We start from the raw sequence: 22,497 nt of genomic DNA, 5'->3' as shown, positions 1-22,497 counted from the left end.
TAAGATTTTTCTAGCGTTATTTGTTTGAATCAACTAAGATTTATGCTCTAATTTAACTTAAATTTAATATTTAGATCCTTTTATTTGATACATTTCTTTTTATTAAAATCTTTTTACTGGTTGCACATTCCAAAGATGTGGATCAATGTTCAAAATGTGTTTGGTTAGAAGTTCGTTCTTCATATGTACTCAATAACGATTAAATATGCGAAATCTTAAAGAAGGTGTAGCTTTTAATTACCTTTACTTTCACGTTTTCTTACTAAACGTTTTTCTGAGAAAAAATGAAAAGGCAGTAAATATCAATGCTTTCTCACTAAATGACTTAATTTCTTTCAGTATTTTCTTATATTGGTACATTTATTCAAATATAGGCAACTTGTCCAATAATTAAATTAATTTTTAATTTTTCTCTCACAATTAATTTAATAAACCCTTACGCCGAAAGGATCACTAAACTTTTATGAAAATAATGTTGTTTGACTATAAATCTCACACCGAAAAAAGCAGACAAATAAAAAATATGGAGTATACACGAATACATTGTAAAATATAACTACTTAAAACGCTGTGCCATGATAATGTGTAATAAAACACCGCTTCTTTTTTCTAAAGCTTTTACTCTTTGGCGTCATACAAGTCAATTTTTCATGCAGATAATTGATATTAAAAGTATGGCCGATGTACCAGACTGTAATATGAAACCCAATTACCTTTTAACCTATGAGTTAACGCAAGTTCTTTATACCCTCTTCATTGAGTAAAGCTGAGATGTTTACGTGAAATATTTTTTCGATAAATATAACTAGCGCTATAATTAGCGATATTTCTGAAAATTTACGGGAATTAACAATTTGCGAGATAGTTTTGATTTCGTCCGAATTCTCTTTTTTACAAGCAGTAGTTAAATGTATTTGACAATAAATTGTTAATTACAAAAATGCAAAAAGTACGCAATCATGACAAAATTACTTTTTAACGCATTAAGAGGTATCTAACATATCTTTTCTCTTGTAGTAACTATTTTCTCTTATGTTCAATTTTTCTTCTACAAAAATATTCTCAATATTTTTAATTGCAAGTTCAATGAATTACTATTTATCTGTATTTAATATCTTCTGAGGTATTTGCATAAGTGTGATGTTTATTCAAAAAATTCAATACAATACAATGTATCTCAAAAAATAGTTCGTTTAGACATATCTTCATGGGAACCTTTTTTTAATAATTCAAAGAATTATTTATTTATTTATTATCATAAATTATTTAAGGCTTAAGGTGTGATTGCTTATTTACATATTATCAAATGTCAACTATACATTTGTTTACTTACACAGCCACACAAAAAAATCGACTTTCGGGGCCAGAGGTAGACCATGTTTTTTGGGTCGCTGAATCCGAATCCGTTTAACCCCATCACTTCAGGATTTTTCATAACCTCAAAAACCGACATTCTGAACAATTAAACCATATAACCTTAAAACTCAAGCTTCCAACGCTAAATCCAATTAACCAAATCCCATAAACATTCAACCCAATGATATCCCAAACTAATAAGCCCATGAACCCAAACCCCAATAACCCGAGAACCCCATAACCCCATAAACAAGGGAATAAATCTAGGCAATATGTGTTATTGCAAAACATCACATAGCTGATGACTCTGAAAACCCAAGTACTCGAACCCAAAAACTCCCATAATCCTATAACCCCATAACCTCATAACCCCATAACCCCATAACCTCATAACCCCATGACCATGAAAAAAAATATATGAGTTTTGTTCCATCATTGCGAAATTTATTAGTGGAGAAATGTTTAAAAGAATGATTTATTCATATAAATTCTTATTTTAAGTATTTTCTTTTGGTGAAAGGACAATGTACCTGTGGTGTGTGTATAAAAAAGTACGAATAAACATACAAAATGGTCCATCAAGAAGTAACAATGAATTAATGGGCATGGTTTCATGGACAGAGCTCACGATGAGTCAGCGATTCCAAAAAGTTTTCTTCGTATCAATGTGGTAAGTCAGTGGTACAAAAAAAAATATTGTGTTAGTAAATTTGTCTGCGAGTCTCGAATTAATAAAATAATGTAGATATAATGCCTTTTTTTCTTAAAATAAAATACTTATACAGGTCTTACAAATAAGTGCCAAAATTTTAACAACGTATTTCACTAATAAAACAACGGCCAAGTGTTGCCTATGGGTTAGAGAAGTACTTTAGCAGCGTATGCAAGTATCTATTCCTAAAGTTTGAAGAAAAAATCTAACCACCCAGTAAGAGTTTATTGATTTCGATTTCTTCCACCAGGACAGGAAATGTAATAAATATAAATTATTTTTGTTATTTTGCTTGCCTAAACTTAACAATCCAAACTAGTACACCAACTTTACGAAAACGTTTCAATTTCATATAAACTTCTAAATAGTTTTAATGGAAACTCTCTGCACTACAGATCTTCATATTTAACTAGCGGATGATGCTCCACCGAGATATTTATTTTAATAAGTAAACAATAAAGTTGATTTAACTGATGAGGTTTTACGTCGACTTGGTGGTACATTTTATGATTTGGTGTATTACATTTAACTAGGAGACATTCATTAATAATTGAGTTAATTTATTTGCTTCTAATTTGAGCTCTAAGAAATTTAGTTTTCGACGGGTGTTCTGTTTTATCTCATGTATAGGATTCAGCTAGTAATATCAACAAATGTTGCTATCTTGGAAATAGAAAAGAAGTTTCATCTGACCTCAAAAAGCCATATTTTATTTTAACATTTGATGTTTTTATGAAAGAAAAACTACGATTGATTTAACTCCATAGAATTAGGCATATTTTAGAGCTACAAATTATTTTTTTAAAATATACGAGGCATATCCACAAAGTAAGAGTACTGAGACTATGGTGCTCAGTAGTTTTTATTAAATGTTGTTGAAATTGTATGCACCAGTTCATGTATTTATTTTACTTCGACAGTAAAACTATATTAATGGCAAAGAAAAGTGACTAGCCTTGACTTCTGCTATAATTTAGCAGCGGCACAAATTCAATTTTTATTGCCATTTTGGCCATTGGTCGATTTTATTTAATTTTACGTAATACATAAACTTTATACGATCAATTCGGATGGTTTTAGTACACCATTTTCCATCACTATAAACAGTAAACTGAAATTGCAAACAATGCAATAAAATTATTTTATTCCATGAAACTTCTGAAGGATGACTAGTAAAGTTTATGTTTCATTTGATAATACTGAAGCTGCACTGAACGTTTATGAACCTATTGCGTTATAGATACGGTATACAGGTCCATCTATAATAGTTCTTAATGTAAATACTTATCACAAATGATGTGATAAATTATCCTATCTACTTCAATAAATTTCATGGACAATTTTGATTGTAATCTGGCAGATTATGATTAATTTTTTATTATGAATTATTACACGCCTGAAGATAAAGTAGAACTTGCCTACTACCAACACGATTGATTCCCTTTATCTTGGGACGTTAAAAGGAAACTCACTAAACTTTCTTCATAAAATGTAACAGCGGCCATTAAAATTATAACGGCCGCTTGCGTCTTTGCCATAAAATGTTGTTATTTGTCTCAAAACATACATTTTCCATCAGTATACCAAATAAGACGTTAATAGAAGGGTATTTTGTATTTTCTAGATATTGTAATTTATTATAATTTGCCAATGTTTGTGTGTGTTTTGTTTTATTTGTGTAGATTGTGTTTTGGTTAAACTGCAAGTTCAATACAAACCTTTTTGTGTTTCATCTTGTACTTTATTTTATCCCTTGCCAGCTGTTGTTACACGCTTGTTTCATATTAGAAATATTAGAAAATCTCAGAAGTTGGTTATATCTTTTTATACAGAAACTAGTACAATGCAATACTTTGGAATAAATAGAGTTTGAACTTCAATACAGGCTTTATTAAACTTTTTGTTAGATTACTCAAAACTTGCAAACTTTGTCAACTTAAATTATGAATACCTTCCACTTTGTACTAATTTTTGTTATAACAATAATAAAGAATATTTTACTAAATTTTCATTGCCCTTTCTTTTCTGATAAGGTTACAGACAATATAAGGATTGTGTTTTTAAAAATTTATTTTACTAGCAATTTATTTTACCTGGTATTTGCAAACTTGAATTTTTCCTTGTTGGAAACTACGTAGATGTCCTGCATACCACTTATGGGGCCACTGGAAACCGCTATGGAACTGCTTACTACTGGTAACGGAAAATTTTCCTATGATGACAAATTTCTTTCTCTGGACTTTGAAAAAAAAAATTGTTGACCTTACTGGTGAGTTTAATTTTCTTTCTTGACTGTTTCTTTCTTGTGTTGTTATTAAAATTTACTGGAGCTGTCTCTCTACTCTGTATTTTCAAAACCCAAGCCTTAACCAATCAATAATTTTTTTTGTTTTTTCCTCCTTCTGGATGATTCTGTCCCTAACTTTGCTTAAGGTCGCTTCACAAAATTTTCAGTCCTTGGATGTCCTTTTTTTAAATACTTTTCCATAACACTAATGATGAATACAATTTTTTTATAAATCTCCTTTTATTTTTACCTACAATTCTATAATTAATTACTAAAATATTCCTTATTTTATGTTTTTTTTAAGGTCAAATTTAGTTACATGACATTTGTGAAAATTATTATTAAATTTGACAATTGATAAAAAAATTTCATGCTATGACTTAAGTTGAATTGAAATATCTTCTATTCATTTACTCGTTTTCCCAGGCTATGTATACCAGATTCATCTATAGATATTGAACTTTTATTTGATATACGTCACTCTAGGTTTAAATTCTGTTCTCTCTATGTACTGAGTACTAACAAGTGTCGATGTCATGCATTTTATGAAAATATTATTTTGTACTTGTGAATAAAATTAAAATATTACTATTTTTATACTAGGTATGTGATATTCTTAATTATTACTAGTTTTATATTCAGAATATTTATATTAACAATTTTATACTATTTTGTTGTTGCTATAATAATTATTAAAATTTTTATACGACGCAAGTTCGGTCAGGCAATTTTTCATTTGAATCTCTATATGAACATTTCCAATTCGTTACAATATATTTCCTCCAGATATCCCGATATCTGACTATTAATTCAATGTAAAATATTTGACTTCAATGCTTAAGAAGTGAGGGAACAGAATGTGCGCAACTCGTCGAAATTTTATAAAATAGTAAATATCTCCTATATTACTGAATTTAGGCTACATGTTCTTCTATGATTGTTCAGAATCTGCAAAAGTATATAAGTTATCACATTTAAAATGAGGAAGCTCCCAATTATTTCCATTGAAACCGCAAAGAATTGCAAATCAACGATACTTTCATTGAAAAACAAACCTAGAAACCAGATTAGATTTTTTTTCTACATATTCTTTTAATCAAAAGTCATCGTGACGTACCCTGTGGTTAAAATTGTTGTAGAAGGCGATTTGGTGACCTACAGCACTCTAATCTTGCGCCCTATGAATGCTGCTGGTAAAAGTTTAAACAATTTCATGCTATTTGGGAAGGTAAGCTCTTTAGCTCTGGCGGAAACTTTCTGACATCCCGAGGTGACAAAAATGGTACTTTCAGGTGTCTTTGTGTCTTTAAATAGGCATAGTAAACAGGTTGTAAGCACATGGAATCGTCGTTTTCTATCAGCATATCCTAGTGATTAACACAATTCTATTGAGGTAGGTACTTGTTAAGCTGTTCATGATCTGTTAGAAGTATTGTGGTGATAAATCTAATACTGTTTCTGGTTAAATTGATTTTGCAATTTGCGTCAGCGTATGAGCCCATTATATAACACTATTGCACACTAGTAATTCTACCACTGATAATTCTTTGATGCAAATGACAGATTTTGGTAAATTTTTTAAATATAAAACTTTGGTCAACACTCAACAAGCATCGAAGTAACACTATGATTGGAACATCGAAAGAGTAACTTTTCGACCACTTCTAATTGATTCACGGTTATGTAACTTCCATGTAACTCTCCTACTTCAGAGTTACCAGTGAGATGACCTTGACATGATGATGACAAGCTTGAGTTGAGACTTAAACATCAGAGTTGGTAATCCTATTCTGTCTATCGTATCGTAGATTCAGTTCTTCTTCAGTACTTTGAAAAAAAAAAGTAGACAGCTTGTTATTAACAATACAATAAAATTTAAATTCCTTCTTATTTGAACCACTTCTAGTTCTTTTATTTGTCATTATACTGTATTGGAACATACAGCAACTTGAATAAGGAATAAAAAATTCAATTTAAGTTCAAATAAAAGCAGATGCAGAAAAGGGGAATCGTAATAAAAAAAATTGGTTCGAATCGTAACTGAATAAATTGAATCCTATAAATACTATAATATATATTGCAAAACTTTATTAAGTAGTAGTATGCATGTATTTTGCACTTAGTAGATTTTTTAAGGGCTATATAGGTATAAGGGGATGTTTTTTAAGCAGTCATTCCAGAAAATATTTCAGAGCCGTCTCAACAGAACACTGTTGATGGCACATTGAACAAACTACTTCCAACTTCGGCGCTTGTGGTAATATTTATTCTTAGTTTTTTTTATTCAAATAATTACCACTAAAATATCACATGGACCACTTAATCTATTTGCAAATGTTTGCGTTGCAAGGGTTTAATAATTAATTAGTTTTTCTCCACTGTCTGCAGGCAATTGCTAAATGGAAAAGTAAATTTACTGAAAAGCACATTGAACGGGTTGGCTCTCTTAGTTAAAATAACGAACATGAGGGCAACGCAAACAGTTCATCAAATTTGAAAGATCGCTCGCTACCCGCTGTACTATGGAAGATCGTCATGTAGTTTTTAAGTTGACAGTAAACATGGCTATGTATTTCTATGATTTTCCTCTGGACAACTTCATGCGAATTTGATTAGGGAATTCGTGACTGTACGTCCAAAGTAAACGAATATCTGCCTTCGGTATTTTTTTATAGAAATGTATTGAACTCTTTTTTTTTCATTTGGGACTGATATTCTTTGTATATCATATATTTATATTTCAAAAGAAAACAAATTTGTTATATTTCTGTGTTTAAAATATTATATCATCTTTAGATTTTTTATCACTGTTGATATTTAGCCTTTTGTTGTAATACCTAATAAGTTTTTGTTCACTCATATTCCGTATTTTTTCTTTACAGTTAGTGACTTTTCTTCAATACAAATATTATTTTAAAATAGGGCATTAATAGATAGTGGTTTTTATGGTTGGCAATTTCTTTGCCTTAAAAATGGTATAGTTAATTTTTTTCACCATTGTTTAAAATGAAAAGGTTCATTTTAAATTAATATGTTAAAAAAATACACATTTAAAATGTAGTTTGGAAACTTTTATCAACTTCAGTAAGTGTCATGTTCTTATTAGACACATGATAAGCGCAAAATTAGTCTGACAAAAGAAAATTTCCATTTATATGTAAATTTCGAATATATAGGTACCTGCACTAACTTTCATTCGGGAGTTGTGAACTTCTTTCGAGCATGTACTAAGTATAAAATTTGGAAGGAACGAGAAATAAATTAATATTTATGAATATTTAAAACGTTTTTATCTAGGAAAAATAATTTGTGCGAAAAAATTAGCCCGGGAAAATAAATGCATATTAATGAAGACTTCCTTGCCGGCATTGTATAACAAGTTTGGCACGTAGGTTAGCAAAGTTTCATGTTTATTTAAAATGATGAATATGCATTCTTTAGAAAACCCAGCTATAAATTGGAGAAGTTTCCACAATATCGCCACCACGTCGTTTATAACAGGCGAAACATGGTTTTTATAGATATTTTCAGTACCAGGCAAATTTATTCCTCGATACCTACAGAACGAAATGAGGAGGAGGAATTGGAAAATATATATTACTGATTTACACAAACAGGATAAAAAACGTCTGAATGGAAATTTAGCACCGAATAAATAGGCGTCTGAATGTATTTTCAAGGTATCTTGTTCAGAATAATAGAACAGTGAATCATTACAGAAGCTTCATTATTATCTTTGTTTGGCACACAAAATGTATTGTATACAACGCTTAGGTATTTTATTATGTTTCTTCTATAACGTAGGGAGTTTCGCAAAATGTTAGTTTGAAGAGATAAAATCTATGTTAGATTGAATTAAGTAAGAGAACAATTTAGGGGCATTTACGCACAGGTCATGACCTTTGCTTATAAACAATGCTTTGTTTGGCAGTCTGTATGTAACACATAAAATATAATACTAATGTGATTGATGAACCATTAATTATAATTACGAATAACATCAAGTTACAAATAATAGCACAAGCTATGAAAACATACACAAAAAGTGCAGCTTCAAACTCAAGTTTCTTTCAAATGAAAAATTTCTCATACCTCCGTTTTATCTGTGCTTTTATTACAGAGCTTTCTAATAGTTTTCATAATAATAGCAAAATATTTGGGTGTAATTTTGGAAGTCTCAGTGATATTCTTCCATAAATCTTCTTTGGTTGGATGTACTTTGATTTCACAAATTGTTTATCCTGTTTATGAGAAATAAAAGTGATAAATTGATTTTATATTTAACAATTTGGTACAAATTTAATCAAGTGGGTGTAGAATCTAGTGACATAATCAGATAAAAGGTGTTTATAAAATTTGACAAGGGAAAAAAATAATAAGTATAATCAAAAAGAAAAAAGTATATATATGTAGTTAAGATGATAAGTTCCCTATTATTTCTCTTTCTGCGTTTAACCAACTTAACGTTTATAGTTATTAGTGATTTTGAAACTTTGCGTAATTACAAAAGCAAGCAAAATTATGGAGCAAAAGTGGCCTTAATGTCAAAGTTTTTCTATGACTTGTTTTGCATGTAAGTACAATATTTTAACAATTTTTAAAAAGTCGTCAAAAGGTCTGGCAACGATAACGATTTCAATTTTTTTGCCTAAAAGGTGTCGTAACCTCAGAGTCTCGTGACTTAATACGATACCTGAAATGTCTAAACGCCAATACGAAAATTTTTACAGATCTTAAATATTGGTGTGACAAACAAAATGTTAAGATGGTGCCTGAAAACATTTTATTGGCTTATTTGATGGAGAATCAAAAGTTGTAAAGAGTTCAACTTTGCTGAAGTATATACTCAATGTGCGAGATGCGATCGATGTGGGGAAGTTTTTAAAATTGGCATCTTCTCTGAGAAAAAAAAAATCAGGGAAAGAAATAATAAGTTTTGACTCACACGTAAATCGATGTACTCCTAAAAGTAGTCAGCTATATTGTGTAAGGTAGATATTAAAAATGTCCACTCGTAATAAGTTCTTTTATTTATTATAATTATTATTGTTGCAGGTAGTTTCGTTAAAAAAATGTCAAAGGTATTGCAATCAGAGGAATTAGTAAAAATTACCCCCGAAGAAATTCAGGAAGAGAACATTGTACATAGTAACTGCTTCTGATAGTAAAACTGACTAAAATCTCGTTTCTACTGCTACTAATCTTGATTTTTTAAGAATTTGCTTCAAATATGCAGCACTGTGACCAAAATATATTGCTAATCGTCATGTATTCCTGAAATGGGAAAATGGGAAATGCACTACACAAGTTGTTAGACTACATAAATGTGATTGGGAAAATATCCAGTATGATTGCTAAGTAGAAGAAGTTCTGTTCTTCGGCTTGCCAATGCCACCGCTGATAATTTGGTTATTAAAGACCACCAGTGGATGGAAATCCACTACCTTAGCGGAATAATATATGTAGAGGGCTCAATCGAAAAAAAAAGAAACAAATTTCTTAATCAATATCTGGTACTGTAGCATCCATCAACTTCAAGAATAAATATCAGTAATAATAATACAAACTGTACAGTTGACGAAAAGTAATTTGAATTTTTTGTAAATTTGGTAATAATTAACTCTGTATATCAAAAAAATACCTTCTTTTCTAATATTTTACAAATGTCAAAGTTTGACTGACTGACTGACTTAGTTTGATGATCTAATAGTAATGATGTAGGAAATAAATTTGGCGGACTGTGTTCGAACGTGACTGAAATAGTCACTTCGCATACGGTTACACAAAAATGCATTTTTTAATACCATAGGATTGCTCGTGATGTAAGTGTTAAAGAATAAAACTGAACAAATATCATGTAAATATTGCCTAATATTATCATCATGTCGTCATGTTGAAATCGCAAAAATTAATTTAGAATGTAGGAAGAATGACCAGCTGGGTCACCGGATCTAAATCCTCTCGACTATTTTTTATGAAGATATGTTAAAAATACTATTTATAAGTACAATCCCAATTCTATGAACAATTTCGTAAACAAAAATATGTCATAGTAGTTACAATGACTGCTAATAAGCAAAGAAGTTAGCAAGCGTATGAAATGTGTTCACAGTTCGACATCTATTTTTATCATTTGGTAATATTGACCTCCTTCACGGTATTTTCATTTACAGCTATAGGCAGATCTACTACAATCTTACAATCATACAGTTTGCAATAGTTTATATATGTTTTCGCTTATATTCCTTTTAAACTTTTTTTAAAAGACATTTTCAAAAAGATTAATAAAAAAATATATATTTCTGTGGCATCATCAATAGAGAGTTGATATGGATTTGAAGTAGTGTAAAGAATTTACACTGAATATCGCATTTTCAGTGGTAGAAGAAAACTTTTGGGATAAAATTATTCAGAAAATGAATATTGTGAACTCAATATAAATTTTTTAATATAAAAGATATCAAATAAAACTTAAATATAAACAGATGTATTTACCTTAATACTGTTTTCAGAAACTTGTATGATATTTTAAAAACAAACATCTAGAGAATGATGAGTCTTGTAGAATTCTGCTAGGAGAAAAATGTCCAATTAATGATCTGGAAGTTAGCAAATAAAAACCCCTTTTAATGCATATAAAAATTTTATCATACTTTTTATGCAGTAAATTTTTTATAAATGAAATTCTAGGAGGAAATAATTATATTTGTTATTATTTCTTTAATAAATGTACACATTGAAAATGAAGCTTATTTATATTTAAAAACACAAAAATACACAAAATAAAAAGGTACTCTAGAAAGCAAACAAAGAGGAAGAAGCAAACTAAAAATTATTGTATAGGAACAGAAATATTGTATTAAAACTACTTCTGCCTTATGTCCTTTTAAAAATATAAAAGTGATATATGAAAAAGTACTCCTAAAGAAAAGATGGAGATGTTACTACAAACATATTATTAGGAACGTCAAATAATATATTACAACCATTCAGAATGGAATTTCTCATAAAAAAAGCAATTTAATTTTGACAAACCTTTGAACGTTTCATATGAACGATTATAGAATTGTCGCCACTTTAAACACCCTAGTGGCGTCGAAATTATGGCGTCTTAGCTTCTCAATATTTCCACCACATATTTGTACACCTGTTCATTGAATATATACATTTAATTAAATAAAACCTTCATCTAATTTAAAATTCCTTAGAAGAGACTACCACATCGGTTTTAAAATTACTTAAATTGTAATTTATAATAGTCGTAGTGTATACAAATAGGTACATGTTTCGTTAAGTATGAGTATTATATGAATTTGTCATTAAATTTATTTTAAAATCGTTAATAATTTTAAAGAAATGGCGCTGGGGAAAACCAATATCGTATAATTTTTTAATAAAAATTAAATAAAATTCATGTTGGACCATATATCATGCATTTCAATATTAGCTTTCTTTTTAGATTATGAGAAAAACATATTGTATCAGTAAGGAATAATTTTTAGACTTATGTGCAATACATTTTAATTTTTGTAGTAACGAAATATTAGGTAAAACTGTAAAAATGCGGATTTTAGTTTTTCAAATGTAGCGAGTTGAATTTTCTAATATGTTCTTAAACTTAAAATTTATTTTGGCAATTACCTGATCCTCCTTGTAAGTAGCGGGAGCTTGGAAGTCTTTTAAAAAAGACAGTGTGTGTATTATAGGGCATGTAAAATGCCTTTGTGTCTTTGATTAGAGTCTACTTAGCTTTTCTTATTTTCTCTTCTCTGTATTCAAATTGCTGAACGCTCGTTTAAGCGACGTTTGGTGCAGTAAAAATTTTCCAGAACAGTAATTTTATTTTTAAGGCTTGGCAATGTATTCGACGGAAATGAGTATCAAATTATTTAAAGCGAATTATATTACTTCGTAAAGAATACATAAAAATGCTGATGCCAGGCATTGGGAAAAGTTACTGAAATTTTCGAATGTAATCTAAATGCGTAATGATAATAAATATTGAACAGTACTCTGTCGTTCTTATTTTAAACGTCGTAAATAACCGAATTGAAAGTATAAATTAGGTCCCTTATTTCATACAAGTAACTATAATGCATTTTTTAGGATATATTGTTAATATTATTCCTTTCTTTTAATCCCTACTACTACTAATGCTAAGTACAACATTAGGTACTGTACTGTACTGATAACTTTCCATAAAATGCATACTTTTATATATTTTTAAACTGCATGCACTAAATGGTATTATACAGAGTATTCCTAACGAACGTTGTATAGTTCAAGGGTATAATCTAGAACCCAAATGGTGTCGATTTAACCAAACTTGCTTAAACGAAAAATGTAACAAAAAAAAGTTACAGGGTGTTAAAGTTTCTATTTTCATTTGGGAGGACGTATAAAGCAATTTTATAATAATGTACCAAAATTAACAAAGTTCGTTACACCAATATAATGTAATTATTTTTATTTAACGTGTTGATCATTCAAAGAAGAGTATCAACCCCAGGTAACAAATTTAATTTTCATTTCTTGGAATCATTCCAATATTTCACTTAATCATTTTTAAACCAATTTAAATATAATTACTTTTTAATTTTCTGTTACCGTGAAATGAAAAAATGTAAAAACTGATTTTGGAGAATCATTAAATGTTTTATCTGTTCAAACGGTAATTAATTGTTCAGCGTTTTATAGCCTAATTTTAATTTTATTGAATTCCAAATAAAACGTTATTTAAATAAAACATTACTTGTAAACGTGCACTGATTGCCAATCATTATAAACCCACCACCGGTTTGGTTTTATGGCCCGGGAATCTGATAGCGCATTACTTTAGGTACACATTTACTATCAGTTTTTTTATAGTTTATTGCTGAAATAAATTTTATAACCGACGTAATAACGTTTTAGCTTTGTTTAATGGCACTAACGTGCATTATGAAATTTGGCAGCTAAAGCCGCTTTGTTTTGGGAAAAACTACTCTTTTATACCAACATATTCAATATATCACTAGAACGTTAAAAATAAATAGGCACTAGTTTTATTTCCGTTTCTTCGCAATTTGACACATTTTTTAAAATCTTTTCAAAATGTTACTCTTTTTATGAAAGTTTGATCTATATACAGTCTATGTCTTTGTTCAGGGGGATCAATCTGCGCGTGATTAAGTAAAAAAGGTCACATAAACATATGTCCGTAAATGCTTCGTTACCATGGTACAGGGTGTTAAAGCTTTAATAATTTTCTGTTTTTTTTCTTTGTAATTTGTAATTTTTGAGATATGTGCCTCAAGTTTAGAACATAGGCTAACTGCATCAGTAGCCCTGCTTAATAGTCGTCACGATCTACAGGCTAACACTTTTTCTGGGTTCGGGCCTCGTTTCAGCTCCTCAAACATTCTTCCGGTATTCCACTGGTCTTTTCTAGATTAAGGATTCAATTCTCTGTTCAATTTAGAAACCTTTTTGTCTCTTGCAATGTTTTCGTATCTGCAGCCGTTTGATGATTTTTTGTAACTCGTTGAATTAAAAGCTGGATTTCAAAATCCTAGTAAGGACCAGTGGCATACCAGAAGAAAGTTTGCGAGGATGAAATGAGGTCCTACCTCAGAAAAAGTATCGTAGAACGTGACGAAGCATTTACGGATATGTGTTTATATGGACTTTTTTACTTAAAATAATGTACAGATTCACCCATTTAATAAATATATTTTTATGAAACATCATGTGTATTTTTTTCTGTTAATATTTATAATTGTGTAAGAAAAGGGATGCCGATGAAACAATCCCAAGTTAAATGAAATATTTTTATAGCAATTGGTTTCTACGTGATTAGTCTTTGACAAGTATACAGGATAATTCTTTGAGTATTTAAACTGAAATTTCACGCTTTTTTATGCGTTATCAAGCAGGTAGAAGTTACAACCAACCAGTCGGCAAGAATACCCTTTCTATGATTCCTAATAAGATTGCACAGTTTTTGAAACTAGAACATCCTGAAACATATACAGGCCATTTATTCCGAAGAACATCGGCAACGTTACTGGCTAATAGAGGAGTTGATGTATTAGCAATCAAGAGACATGGCGGGCAGAATCAGCCACAATTGCAGAAAGTTATATTGCTGACAGTTTAAGTAACAAAAATGAAATAGGCAACAGGATTCTTTACAATGACACTACAACTCCAGATTCTAGTAGTAGGTACGTCGCATCATGCTATTTTAATGGATCAGTCAGATAATATTGATCCTCTGGTGACTGAAATGGAGCGCGGTCAAATCATTTTGAGAAAAATGTGACAATTAGTAAACGCGAGGGGAATAATTATTCAGATATTATAAATGTTACTAAATATAATAACTCTACAATTACTGTAAATATTCATCCATAGTAATTAATAAAATTAAAGATCATCAAATATTTCTATTTATTTGCTCATAAAATATGCATATTATTTATAATTCGAAATCACTTTTTTCTCTAGGGAGGTAAGTTACCTCACTTACCTCCCGTTGTCCGTAACAACTTCCACATTTACGGTAAAACCTACTTACCTCCTTAATAATAACAACAAACAACGTATTAATAGTCTACTATAGTGGGAGCAGATAAAATATATATATAAAAAATAAATTTGGACATTTTAATGATATCCTCATTCCTATTAAGAATGTCTGTCCTATCCCATGCGGTAGGAGAAAACTAATAAAATTACTGGAAACTGAGCCCTCACAGCAGAAACAAATCACCGTCGTCCTCGATCAGAAATTTATTTTACTGCAAAAATGGCAATATTTTCCCTTGCTCGTTGCAGGATCCTTTACGATTTATTTTTCCAGCCATAGGGTCGTATCTTATGAAACCAATAAAACACAAAATCCCAATATCTTTTACACTCTCTGTACTAACAAGCTGCCAGTAATCTAGTTTAAAGCGAATTTGTCACCACTTTTGCCCGTCGGTATTCCGAAACAATGCACGTCTCTACGGCGGACGTGTTACCTTGTTAGTTGACGCTACGGCTATATTTACATACAGGGCAGGTGCAGTTTTGCAAGCCCTGGTTACACTGAAAACATTGTTTGTATATTATATCGATCCATTAATAACGTCCATTATATTCACGTTATATAATGACCTTAATATTAAACTAAAGGATGTCCCAAAAATAACGCAGGATTTGAATTGTGAATGAGGAGTGAAGATTGTGAAAATTCGTTACAAGTACGAAGAGTATGTAGCTGAGACTATGCGCAAATTACGTGGAAAAGAAACGCCCCGAATGAATCAACTGTGAAAAGATTAGTTGCCAAATTTGAACAAAAAGGTTCTTAAAAAAGGTCGAACTGAATCGCCGTTTTCTGAAAGTTGTGGTAGTACTAGAGAAGCTATTTAGTATCTAACTGAATTAAGTAAAACACTCGCTTGATTTTTTTATTTATTACTATTAATAGGTATCAAAGAGACTTCAATTGCAGTTGCAAGTAGTTGACCAATTTCCAGGCTGATTGCCACGTCATCTTCACGTTTCGGGATGAAATTCCTCAAGTGATCCACGAGATGCCCCCTTATCCTTAGCAGGTCGTCGTTTGGTATGGGTTTTCGGCTCAAGGCGGGATCGGACCTTATTTTATTTAAGACGATGATGAAAATCATGTTACTGTTAATGGAGAGCGTTACAAAGATATGCTAACAGAATATCATCGGCCTAAATTGATAGATGTTGACAGACAATGTTCCTTCTCTTCAACAAGATGATGCTGCTTGTCACACATCTCGTCAGATAATTAATTTACTGCAATTACAGTTTCCTGGACGGGTTATTTCGAGGAATACTAATGTCAACTGGCCACCAAATAATGTCTAATCCCCTTGGACTTTTTCTTATGGGATTATATGAAATCTTTTGTTTACAGAAATAATCCGGACCTTAACGCACAATATACCACGTGAAATGTGTAAGTTATGGAAAATTTGATTTCCAGAATACATTCAGTCAAACAGGGGGACAATTAACTATTGTGTTTCACTTAAAGTTCTGTCACTGAACTCAAAATTGTCAATTATTGGTGCCAGAATACCTGTTGTGGTCTAATTTCCTTCTGTTCATCTCCTATAATTTAGAATTAATTTGTTTAAATAATTAAATAAACAGTAATACACAGTGACTAAAATGCCATTTAAATTTGGATCCATCGTTAAAAGTTATCTTCCATTAAATTGAATGAACTTCTCTAAAATCGTTACCTGTAACGAGTTTCAGTTAAACGAAGTAAATTACAAGTAACTTATGTCGGGAAACGTAGCATACAGCGTTGCAAGTTACCAGAAAATTGTATTACGTGGGTTTGCGTTTGCTTAACTTGAAGATGCATGCACCCTACTGGGTCACGCGTCAGATCACTTGTCACATCTCTTTGGCGGGCGTTACACCCTATGTGCTATTCCGGTTGAATCAAATTAGTACCACTTGCTTGCATTGTCTATGGAATGACTTCATGCAAGTCCAGTAAAAAGGACGCTTTAATTTTATAATTACTATCAGTCTGTTCATTTGTGTTGTTGAAATACAAATAACTGATTTTAAAATCAGATTGTTTTGACATGGAATTTAGAAGCAATAAAAGCAATATCGGCGTCAAGATACAAATAGACAATAGTAAAATAAGTTGATTTTATTATTAATATTACTTAATTTTCGAACATCGAAAAAGAAATCGTTCATACTATAATATATAATTTTGTAATGAAAAAATGAAGGATAAGGTTTGTGATTTCTCTAAAGAAGGCTCTGATGAACGTGCTGCAGCAAGACGATATTTTTTCCTTATCGTTTGACTCCCGTACAAAAGCTTTTACCAATTGATCCATCCACCAGAATACAGTTTTGTCAATTTTTTATTTATAAGCATAAAATTGACACTATTTTTCAAATAAAGTTTTATTTGCGGACGAAGCCACAGTCACTCGCCGAGGAATTTTTAATTGGCGCAACAATCAGTCATAGAAACACACATTTCGCAAAGGAAGGACAATTTCCAAATGAATTTTCGATTAATGTATGGTATGGAATTATTGGAAAGTGCCTACTCGGATCCTTGGACCTGCATGGTAGACTTAAGGGTGACTTGTACTTTTTTTTTGGAAGATCTCTTGGAAAATTAATTAATGTGCCTTTAAACTTCAAAAACAATTTGTGGTTTATGCATGATGGGATACCAGCTGATTTTCAAAATCAAGTTTGTGGTTGGCTGTGGTAGCAAATTCTTGTGGCCACCACGCAACAACGATTTAAACACTCTCGACTTTTTCTTACAAGGTTTCATGAAATCGATTGTACACAAATACCTATTAATAAACGAGAGGAATTCTGGTTAAGTAGAGGAAACTGACATTTAAAAAAAAACGATCAGGAAGAAACTTGTTTCAAGATGGGCGAAATTTAATTAAATACCTAAGAAAATGTATCGACGTAAATGAGAACATTGTGAAAATGTATTGAGTTAAATATGCGAGTCAAATATTATAATGGGTCATAGGACTAGTTGTGGCTTTTCATCGTCATCAATTCGTCATCAATTCACACAAGTCTAGAAAGGCATTAATAAATTAATTCAAGTTTTTCTATAAAACAAATGACCTTAACTCGTCCAATAAGTATACAGGGTGTTCCTAAATATCATATACCTAAGGGAGGGAGTAATTCTTTGGCTTATTTCATGAGTAAAAATTCATATAAACATAGGTACGCAAACGCTTCGTTACATCGGTAGTTTTTTCTCTATAGCTCCTATAGTTTTTGAGATATTTAACTCAAATTTGGTGTATAGGTTAGGCTGTAGGACTTCAACAGGACATCAATGGGCATAGCAGTTGGTCGTGATATTCTACAGAGTGATATTTTTTTAACGAATTACACAGAATCGTTTCTTATACTATTTTTTTTATATCGGTCGCAGATACGAAAAAATCGTAAGACCAAAAAGTTACTCAACAAAACAAAATTCAATTTTGATTTTAGACCCTACCAGCGGCGCACCGCACAAAAGTTCAGGGAGGAAAAGGGGGCGTGACCCCCGAAAAAATATTACTCTGTAGAATATCACGACCATTTGGCATGCCCAATGATGTAAGCCCTATAGCATAACCTATATTCCAAATTCGAGCTAAATATCTCAAAAAAATCTTAAAATTTCAACAGGCTGTAGATCGGTAACGAAGGGTTTGCTACCTGTGTCTAGGTATACCTTTGCTTTGGACCTATGTTCATATGAATTTTTAGTCATGAAATAAGCCAAAGAATTACCTCCTCCCTTATGTACATGATATTTAGGAACACCCTGTGTATTTTTTCTTTAAAAACTATTTTTACATCAAAATATCTAAGCCATACGTTACAATTTCAAAATTTTGAACACAATTTTGTAATTTTCTGTGACGTCACAAGCGCCCCTTATTAAAACGGATTTCTCAAAATTTTAAATTCAAAACACTAATTTTCCCCAAAGTTATGGTATGTCAAAGAATTAATCAGCTTATCTATAACTGGGAAAAATAAATATTTTACTTGAAATTTGGACTGAAGTCTTATTTTGCTCCTGTAAATGAATCGATAATAAAAAACTACCTTTCTTATTTTAAACAACTTTTATGATTTTCGAAATGTTTTTAATTTGTTTCTAAAAAAATAAAAGAAATTTCATAACGGTTTTTCACTTTAACTAATTGATTGTATTACAGATTAGCTGCATGGGTGATCCTGCTCGGTATCCAAATTTATTCGACTTAGATGTTTAAAGCAATACTGTTCAAAAATAAGGTTTCGGATCAGACAAAGAAACAGTTTCTTTTGTACTTGAATGGTGTAAACAGTTTTTATTTTTTTTTAAATTTAAACAAATTTTCAACAATTACTGAAAAATTTGTTGTTGCAAGTTTTTTTTTGCATTTTTGATCAGGTTTTTGAATTGCGATTATACATTTTTTTTATTTTAGCAAAAAAGTATGTCAAAACAAAAAAAAAAGCACGCCAGAATTTTTTTTGAAAACTTCTTAAATTTTTTATCTAAAAAAATTTGTGGTTATTTAAGACACAGAAAGGTATACTTACCAAATTTCGTGTAAATTAAATTGTTTTTTGGGAAATTAAAAATAAAAAACGGAAAGCCAAGGAAAAAACGATTTTTTCGCATCTATTTTTTTTACGTTTATTATAAGCTCCTTTACCATTTCCACTTATAAAAGTCCAGGTAACAATTTTTCTCCCTCTAAATGAGCTACTTCGATCAGTCTACTATGTAAACTTATTGATGGAATCTAAGGCGAAGCACGCAGAACTTTTCTCAGTGTAAAATCACCCTCACGGTGCAGGTAGAACTTTGAGAAGCGATCTACTAGAAGAGCGTCGTGACGTCTCGAATGGACGTCGAAGGCCGATGAGCCGATCGACTTAAGCCGCCTTGGCCGAAGTCTGGACACGTCGCTGCAAATTTATTATGGAAATGTTCGTTCCGTATTCAATTGGGACGTGATCGAATTTAAAATGGTGGCATATTTTACTGCTACCAGACGTAGACAAGCTTTGCTTACTGTTTAATGCAAATCTGCAAGAAAGTAAAATTATTCTTTAAAGGGGACGGGGCATAAGTTTTAATATTTAAGGTATTTATGTCGGAGAGAGGGCTGAGCTGCCCCTATACGTGTCGTTTGAATGTTTTAACCGTTGAATAAAAAATGATATTTCTGTGTCGCGTGAATAAAAACGTACCGAGGCCAAAAGGAATAGGTTAGCAAAAGGAGTAACATACTTTATAGTAGGTTATTGTTATCGAAAATCGATTTTTAAAAAACGTTACAAAACCTGCTTGAAGTATTTATCCATAAAATTATTTGAAATATTCGGAAATTGTACTTGCTTATATGCCAACTATACAGTATAAATACTATACTATAAATACTATAAATAATATACGAGGTCTGTTCAGAAAATAACCGAACATTAGTTTTTTAACTTTATTATTAATTTTATACATTATTAATCTTTGTCGCCTTCAAAGTACTCCAATATTCGTTTTCATTTTGCAATACAGTTCTCAATAGCTTCATGTGAAATGGACTTTAAAGTAAGGTAAGAACGAATTTGCTTTGATGTCATCAATAGTCTAAAAACGACACTGCACTGATTTTAATTTCGGAAGTAAGAGAAAATCGCAAGGATCCTAGTCTGGTGAGTGAGGAGGATGAGGGAAGACAGTTATCTGATTTTTGGCACAAAACTGAGTCTGGAGACGCATTGTCATAGTGCAAGAACCACGAGTTGTCCCGCCACAAATCTGGTCTCTTTTTACGGATTTTTTCACCTAATCGTTGTAAAACGCCTGGATAATACACACGTTTCACTGTTTCACCTTGAGGCGAGAATTCAAAACGCACAATTAAGTCGAAAAAAAAACAATGAGCATCAGTTTGACATTGAATCGACACTGACGTGCTTCCTTAATATGGAGATTCTTTGAAAATCCATTGTGATGATTGAACTTGTGTCTCAATATCGTAGCCATAAGCCCAGTTTTATATGAATGTTTCAGTCAAAATTTCAAGGCGTGACTCATTTGAGATGCTAACACTCCTTCTGCAATTTCTCTGACAGTCAATCGGCGATTTGCACGTACCAGATCAGTTACCAGTTGAAGTCGAAGGCCTTCCTGGCCGAGGATTACCTTTAATTTTAGGGATACCTCAGGGCTCTGTGTTGGGCCCTGTATTGTTTTTACTATATATAAACGATATACATGCTGTTTTATCTAATGTTCACATCACAATGTACGCGGATGATATATCTTTTCTTGTTGCAGACAGTGATTGGAATGTATTGGAGAATAGATGTAATTTTCTTTTAAATTATCTACATCAGTGGTTGAATAAAAAATAATCTTTATATGAATCCGGCAAAAACTTGCTCGGTAATATTTCATAATCGCCAAAAGTCGGTTAGTAACTTAAGTTTGAGAATTAATAATAGCCCTATCAATAGCGAATGTCAAGTAAAATTTTTGGGATTTAATTTTGATAAAAACTTATCTTGGAGATATCACTGTTCCAGTCTTTGTTCCAAACTGAATTCCGTATGTTATTTGTTTCGAAATCTTCAAAAAGTGCTTACGTCACAACAGTTTATAGATTTATACCATGCTCAAGTGAGAAGTAGTTTAGCATATGGCCTCTGTTTTTGGGGTGGGTCTACTATGACTAATGATATATTTTTATGTCAAAAAAAGATATTAAGATGCATTGCAAATGTTGGTCGTTTGTGTTCGTGTAGGAATTTATTTAAGAATTACCGTATTTTAACATTACCGGGTTTATATATATTTGAATTAACTGTGAATATATTCAAAAATAAAACTAAATTTATTAATAATATCGACTCTCGTCAGGTTAGTACCCGCCACCGACAAGATTTTTATATACCTTTTAGGAAACTAAATGTCACTAAACATTCACCAAGCTGTTTGGGCCTTAAGATTTTTAATAAGTTGCCAGGTGACATAAATGACTGTAATACCTTATGTCTGTTATTATTATTATTAATTAACTGACGACTAATTTAAAATAGCACATTTTAAAAATCGTCACTAACACTTAAACACGCTACACTCAAATAACAATATCACGAAAAGGTAATGCGCAACGCAATACTGCCAACCGCATATCACTAAGAATCTCAATTGACGAGTAATACAAAAAGTTCAGATATTTTCTGAACATACCTTGTATATAGAAGGTTATTCATGTGTAATTATTTCACCATTATCTTTTTTATGTTTGTAAGTAGAAAAAAACGGAAGGTGTTAATAATTCTGCGAAATTTTCAGGCAAGAATCCTCGCAATTTTTCTTTTATTTATCAAAACCTCCCTTTTTGATGTAGGTATTCATTGTATTCATCTGATCTAATACTTATGGGATTTTTCAAATAAGCATTATGTTTAAAAAAACTCTCGCACTGTAAACATTAGGTTACATGAATACAACGATTATATGGAAAGTCAGAATTTGAGTTATAAAATTTTTTTTAACACTTGGGAAAGCAGTCACCATTTAATGGGGTCCTGCCAAGATTTTAGAGAAGGAAAATAA

The sequence above is a fragment of the Anoplophora glabripennis genome, unplaced genomic scaffold (assembly GCF_000390285.2).
Source record: "Anoplophora glabripennis isolate ALB-LARVAE unplaced genomic scaffold, Agla_2.0 scaffold54, whole genome shotgun sequence".
NCBI classification, from domain to species: Eukaryota; Metazoa; Arthropoda; class Insecta; order Coleoptera; family Cerambycidae; genus Anoplophora; species Anoplophora glabripennis.
This window is presented reverse-complemented; position numbering follows the sequence as displayed.